Here is an 8,033-nt window from a genome sequence, read left to right as displayed (position 1 = left end):
ACCCTTTCATGTATCTTCTCACCCCATGATCTGAGATCAGTTACAGTCTGTAGAGAAATTCTTGAAGCCTGTTGTGAAAAGCAGCATTGGGGGAAAAAGGTGGTCATTTTTGCCAACAGTAAAGATGCCCAGATATTTCATATTAAGGAAAAACAAAACTCTGAATAGCAGGAAACATCAAGGGTTTTTTTTGTTGTTGGTGGTGGTGGTTTTTTGTGTTTTGCTATGCCCATGCTACCCATGTCACTGTAGCATCTTTATGGAAAAAGTCTAAAGTTGCTACTAGAACATATCCAGCTTAGACTCTGCTTGATTTTACACAATTTCTAAGTTCTGTATTTGAAAGTATGTAAGTCTCCAAACTCAGATTTAAATGAAGGGAGCATGAGCCCATAGTAGAGCATGTATTATTTTAGTTATTCTTAGAACACTATATTTATTTACTAAGCTGTCACCTTCCCATGATAGAAAATGGCATTCAGACATAGGTCCCATGGTTTCCCTTGTTCGCAATGCCTAGTACATGTCTAGGACAAGCAGAGAAGGTCAAAGGCTATGTACATATGACCACACGAGATTATGTTAAGCAAAATGAACCCCAAGACAAGCACACAGTAGTTTTTTCTTTCTTGCTATTTTTTAAAATGTACTTATCATACACTATGCAATTCTTTTTGTTTCTTTTGTACATTTTCCCACCACAGTATAACTCCTGTTTTCACTGGATTTGATGCCTGTTTTCTGCATTTTGTATAGACATTTTTATAATTTGGGGAGGAGAAGGGATATTGCAGAACACTTATATGGGGATACAGATTGACCCTTGTGACGATGAGATGTACAGGACACTATGTTGAAAATGAAATTTACAATGTCGGGGTGGGGAGGAGGGAGAAGTTGGGGAGGTGGGGAAGGAAGTGAAGGTAGGGGGAAAACGAAGGAGGAGGTAACAATGCTCAATAGGAAATGTACTCATTACCCTACTCATGTAACTGTAACCCCTCTGTACAATATTTTTACAATAAAAATATATAATAACAAAGAAAATGGCATTCGGGATAGGTCTGAGATCTGAGAGTTAGCATGTATCTTTGAAATAAAGATTCTAAGACACATTTTTAAGAGTCTATTCAGGCCACATTAAGAATCCGACTTTTTGCCATCCAAGCAAGGGGAATCGGCCATGTGACAGAGGCAGCAGGCGATGCGGTACAATATTTATTATTCTGTTGATTACAAGATAGCTACAATTGATCCACATGTTCGAACTGTTTGGATAAGGTTCTTTTTCTTACCAAGCACTCATGTGGGCATTGCTCAAAGCAACCTGATGTCCAGCAGCTCGAGGAAAGGAACCAAAACTCCATTTCATGCCTGATCTGCCAAATAAAGTCAGAATGTAATAACTTTAGCTCCGATATACTAGTCAGATTGAAGTTTCTACTGAAGGATGAGATTGGGAAAACAGACCCATCTCTCAGTTGCGTCTCTCAAGTCTAGTTTGCTTCTGGTATAGGAAGAAAGAATAAATACAATTTGGTCTGTTCAGTGACTGAGTCTTGCCAAAAGTACCAGCTTTTTTAATGTTTTTTTAATTGTAAAAATACTGTACAGAGGAGTTACAGTTACATGAATAAGGTAATGAGTACATGTCCTATCAAGCATTGTTACCTCTTCCGTTGTTTTCCCCTACCATCCCTTTCCTCCCACCTCCACAACTACACTCCCCACTCCATCCACCCACCTAAATTGTAAAGTTTGTTTTTCAAGATAGTGTTTTGTGCCTCTCATTGTTACAATGGGTCAACCTGTATCCCTATTTAAGCATTTTGTTTTTTCCCTTCCCCTCCCCAAATTAGAGAAGTTTATATACAAAATGCAGGGCACCGACATCAAACACAGTGAAAACAGGGGTTATACCATGGGGGAGGAAGATACAAAGAAACCAAAAAATCACATGATACACTATAAATATGTTAGAAACAATCGCAAGAAAAAAAACACTGTGTCCCTATATTGGGGTTTATTTCATTTAACATCATATTATCTTTGTACATATGTACATAGCTTTGACATTTTCTGCTTGTCCCAGGCATATACTAGTTATTGCAAATAAGGGAAATCATGGGATCTATGTTTCTCTGGGCCTGGTTTACATCACTTAATATACATTTTCCAAGTCTTTCCATTCCCTAACAAATGGGCAATGCCATTCTTTCTGATGGAGGCATAGAATTCCATTGTGTATATATACCACATTTTCTTGATCCATTCATCTACCAAAGGGCATCTGGGTTGGTTCCATATCTTAGCTATGGTATATAATGCTGCAATAAACATAGTTGTGCTGTTAGCTTTGGTATGACCTTGTTTGTGATCATTTGGGTAAATGCCCCAAAGTGGGACTGCTGGGTCATAGGAGAGCTCTATATGGAGTCTTTTGAGGAACCTCCATACTACTTTCCAAAGAGGATGAACAAATTTACACTCCCAATAACAATGCAATAGGGCTCCCTTCTGGACACATCACATCCAGCATCTGTAGTTGTTATATTTCTTGAGTATAGCCATTCTAACTGGGGTGAGGTGGAATCTCAATGTTGTTTTGATTTGCATTTCTTTTATGGCTAGAGAGTTTGAGCATTTCTTCATATTTCTTTTGATCATTCTTATTTTGTCTTCAGAGAAGTTTGTCTTTAAGTCTTTAGCACACTTATTTATTGGGCAGTTGTTTCTTTAAGCATATGTAGAGGGATTTAATTTTTTGAGTTGCAGGTATATTTTGGATATGAGACTCTTATTCATTGTATGGCTAGTGAAGATCTTCTCCCAATTCATAGGCTTTCTATTGATCTTGCTAGCTATGTCCTTTGCCATGCAGAAGTTCTGTAGCTTCATGCAATCCCAGTTGTCCAACTTTTCTTTGATTTGTTGTGTTTCTGGGTCTCTATTAAGAAAATTTGGCCTGTGCCAAGAAGACCTAGAGTTTCTCCTATTCCTTCCTGTAATGTTTTCAGGGTGTCTGCATTGACTCTGAGGTTTTGATCCATTTGGAGTTGGTTCTAGAGCAAGGCAATATATATGTATCTAGCTTTAAGGGTCGGTCAATTTTGTTAATTTTTTCGAAAAACAACTCTGTTTTGTTGATTCTTTCTATAGTTCTTTTGGATTCTAATTTATTTAATTCTGATTTAAATTTAATTATTTCTTTGCATCTATTGGATTGGGGTTTAATTTGCTGCTCTTTTTCAAGGAGGTTCAGATGTCTCATTAAATTGCTGGTTTCAGATCTCTCCAATTTGTTGATGTAGGAACTCAGAGCTATACACTTGCCTCTGAGTACTGCCTTTGCTGTGTCCCAGAGGAGCTGGTAATTTGTGTGCTCATTTTTGTTGAATATCATGAGCATTTGAATTTCCTTTTTAATCTCTTCCATGACCCAGCAGTGTGTTGTTCCATGATTCAACAGTGTGTTGTTCAGCCTCCATGTGTTACAGGACTTTCTTTGGTGGCTTTTGGTGTTGAGTTCTAATTTTATTCCCTTGTGGTCTGAGGGAATACAAGGTATAACTTCAATGTTTCTGAATTTGGAAAAGTTTGCTTTGTGACGTAAAATGTGGTCTATTTTGGAAAATGTTCCATGTGCTGCTGAGAAGAATGTGTATTCTGATGCTGCTGGGTGAAACATTTGGTAGATGTCTGTGAAATCTAGTTGATCTATGCAGTTGTTTAGATCTGTGATATCTCTGTTGAGTTTTTGCTGAGTTGATCTAACTAGTGTTAAAGTCCCCAACAATTAATGTCTTTGGATCTATGTGGGATTTGAGGGAAAATAGTGTTTCTTGGATGAATTCGGGTGCTCCATTGTTTGGTGAATAGATATTTAGAATTGTAATATCCTCCTGAAGGACAGATCCTTTAATTAGTATGTAGCGACCTTCTTTATCTCTTCTCACTAATTTTAATTTGAAATCTATTTTATGTGATATTGGGATTGCAACTCCTGCCTGTTTATGGGGCTGTTTGCTTGGTAGATTTTATTCCAAACTTTCACTTTCAGAACATATTTGTTTTTATAGGCAAGGTGTGTCTCTTGCTTTTTAATCCAACTAGACAGTCTATGTCACTTAACTGGAGAGTGTAGTCCATTAATATTGAGAGTTAGGACTGAGAGGTGTTTGGTAGTTCCTGCCATGTTCTCCACCTTCTTGGGGACTGAGACAACTGGATTCTTCCTATGGTTCTTGGATTCTCAGTTTGGTTGTGGTTTCTTGGCCTTTATTGTGGTCTTGTTGGTTTTCTATGTGTGGGACATCTTTAAGTATATTTTGTAGGGCTGCTTTGGTGGAGATATATTGTTTCAGTTTTTCTTTGCTATGGAAGATTTTTATTTGACCTTCTGTTATGAAGGAGAGTTTAGCTGGGTACAGTATTCTTGATTAATACTTGTTTGTCTTTAGGGCATGGCATACATCATTCCAGTCTTTTCTTGCTTTAATTATTTCTGCTGAGAAATCTGAGGTGATTCTAATTGTTTTCCCTTTGTAGGTGATTGTCTTTTCTCCTTGACAGCTTTAGGGATCCTTTCCTTGGTCTGAATTGATCCTGTGCAGATTATAATGTTATGGTGGGATGTCCTGTTCTGGTCTGGTCTATTTGGAGTTCTAAAAGCTTCTTGTATTTGAATAGGCCTTTCTTTTTGCATGTTTGGGAAATTCTCTGCTAGGATCCTGTTAAATAAATTTTCTAGACCATTAACTTCTGTCTATATATGCTCCTCTACACTCATCATCCTCAGATTAGGCCTTCTGATAGTGTCTTCTAAATGTTGAATAGATTTATCATATTTTTTGAATTTGTCTTGGATAGTTGTATGTTCTTTCTCCATAATATCTATTCTGTCTTCAATCCTAGAGATTCGATCTTTTGCATGGTCTAACCTACTGTCAAGATTTTCTCCTTTGATTTTTATTTCCTTTCCTTCTAATTGGTTGGCTCTGATGGCTTCAAATTCTTTGTTGGAGCTTTGTTTTAGATCTTGTATGGACTTTTTTACTGCCTTAATTTGGTGTTCGGTGTTTATTCTCAAATACCTTAGTTGATTGGTTATGGTTTCATTGGACTCCATTTCCTTCTGTCAGGCTCCATTCAGCAGTCCCTCTGTGGTCTCCCAGGATTCCCTTAGCTGTCTGTTTATCAATGCCTCTATTGAACTTTGTCTATTCTCATCCCACTCACGCAATTTCTATATTACTCTTTCATTAGCTTCCTCATGCTCACACAATTCCTCTATTTCTCTTTGACTGTTCTCAGCCTGCTCACATAATGCCTATATTAGTCTTTGATTAGCTTCCTCATGTCCACGAATCCTGTATTAATTTTTGGTTATCCTGATCATGCTCACAGAGCTCCTATATTAATATTTGGTTAGGCTTGTCTCGCTCCCTATCAGGCTCACACTGAGTGCTTTTCAGGTTTTCAATCTTTTCATTCACCATGTTTACCAGTAGTGTTTGTAGAGCTTTTTGGGAACTCTCCTCTGGATTATTCATTGACTGTTCTGTCACTTGATTATCATGAGTGGGAGTTGAGACACCTGGACTTGCCATTTTCCTTGTGTTTCTCTGGCTTGTTCTGCCCATTTGGTATAAAAGTAACACCAATTTCATGCTAGAACACTATTTTAAGGCAAGAATCAACCAGAGTCTTGTAGTTACACAGTCAAAATGGCTGGAGATACAATCTAGTTCAACAGATACAATCTATTCAACAACAAACAACTCTGGATTAATGAGCTAGAAACATCAACAGGGATTCAGCAGACCAGAAATTAATAGGTTTAGGGAGCATTGTGGGGGAAAAATAGGATTGGAGGGATGTGGAGAGGTAAAAGGGAAGAATGAATAACCAAGTCCTAATCTCAGAGATGAAATCGATAGAACAGAATGAAATGAGAGAGATAAAGAAACAAGAAAAAATGAAAAAAAACAAAAATTTAAATTTAAAAAATGAAACATTTAGAAATTATGAAAGTATAAAGAAATAATACTGATAGAAGAAAAGGATAGGAGAAGAGGAGGAGAGAGAGGAAAAATGAAAAAATGAAAAAATAAAAATTTTTTAAATGGAATACTCAATAATTATATAGGTATAATGAAATAATAGTACTATTAAAGAAGTTAAACCTATGTGGTTGTGAATTGAGTAACCAATTTCTGAATTAAGTATGTACACAATGAAGGATAAAGTCTAATAATCAATGATGGGTATATATCTGGGGATTAGCAGAATGGCAATTAAGTCATGCAAAAAAAATTTTAATGGACCAAAAGTTTAAAAGAGATTAAAAAAAACAGAAAACAACCTCCCCACATATATATACATCCCTAAAGTAAAAATTATGAAAGAAAGAAAAAACATAGAAAACATTTTTTAATTTGAAAAAATTAGGTAGAAAAATGAGTTATTTGAATTTTTTAGGGGTGGGGTGGGGAGAAGATCTCGTATCTCCCCTGTGTCCTTAACCAGTCTCTTGGTGGAGCCTCTGGTTTGCTTGTGGTGTTTAGTTTTCCTGTGGCTTAATTGGTTTCTTAAGTCAATTTGTTTGAGCAGGCAGAAAAATGCTCTGCCTTACCAAGGACTTTGTGATCCTCCTCCCAGGCTTCTTCAGTGGGAGGGAGATCTGCTTTGAGTATTGCAAAAGAGTGAGATGGCTGTTTCCTCTATCTTGGAGTTGCTGTGATGAGACTAGGTTCTGGGTGGGGTTGAGGCCTATCAGCAATCCATAGCTTTTCCCTGAGCGGCTAGCTCCTGAGACACTCACAGAGCCCAGCCTGGAGCCATTCTCAGGATTTATATTTACTGAGTTTCAACTGTTTGTCTTTTACCCCTCCTGCTGGGTGTGCTGCCTAGGCTGAAGTGGGGATGAGCAGCCTCTGGCTCTGTATATCCAGTGAAGAAAGTGACTCCTCTGGGAGTGGAGATTGCTCTGCGGAGGAAGGGCAACTTTCCCTGGGTGGAGCTGAGCCCAGCAGGTCAGGTCAGGTTCCTGTGACCTGGTGGATGGCTCCTATTGTTTTCTTCAAAGGCCTGAGTTGGAGCTAGCTGCTCGGCTTGGCCTCTGTCAGTATCAAAGATGGAGTTCTTCTCCAGTAGTGGGGGAGGGACTACTTTCCCACCACTGCTCAGTGAGGAGTAAGGCTGTTTTAGGGTGTACTCACTCCAGCCTCTTGACTTCTGGGCCATCCTATGCCTGCGATCAGCAGAATGAAGATTTCTGTTCCTTGTCAGTTCTTGCTGGTGGTGAGTAGAAGCACACGGAGGCTGGTGCCTTTGTCTTGGGCTCTCTCTGTTGATATGGTAGCTGCAGTAGCAGCCACTGCTGCTGTGGATACTGGCAAGTGCTCAGATCTGTCTTCTTGACCAAGCTGCCTGGATTTTTTTCCTCTCTGGCCAAACTCCCTGTACTGTGATGGCACACTTGGTGTGATTCTCTAGCCTAAGACTGTTCATTAGAACACTAAAACTGCTTTCTTTGTGAGAGCTTGTTTAGCTTCCAGCTTCTCTGCCATCTTCCTCTGAGCTCCTTCAAAAGTACCAGCTTTAAACGAAAGAAAGAAAAAATTTCTACGCAAGGATGAAGTTCCACAAAGAAGATGCTTCTTCACCCTGTAAACTGATTCTTGGGCAAGAATAGAAAAAAGAAGTAGCACTGTTCCCTGTCTCACAAAGAGTAATAATGCATGGTTTAGAAGAAAATTTTCTTAAGGGCTACATGCACATCCTTAACATGGTACATAGCTAATAGCAAATATTCAACAAATAGCCGCAGATTTTATTTGTTCTTCTTTAAAAAAAATAGAATAGCAATAGCTTATTATTATGTGAAAAGCATTTGGAATAAAACAGCAGAATGCACACAATCATCCATTCTACATTCTGGAATTTTATTGACCCATGGATGAGTTGGTATTAACAGACTTGAGAGCGACTTCATTCATCTTCTTTCCTTTCTTCTTTCCTTCTCTCTTTCC

Source organism: Dipodomys ordii, unplaced genomic scaffold (assembly GCF_000151885.1).
Source record: "Dipodomys ordii isolate 6190 unplaced genomic scaffold, Dord_2.0 Scaffold102, whole genome shotgun sequence".
Taxonomy (NCBI): Eukaryota; Metazoa; Chordata; class Mammalia; order Rodentia; family Heteromyidae; genus Dipodomys; species Dipodomys ordii.
Note: the sequence above shows the minus strand (reverse complement) of the source record.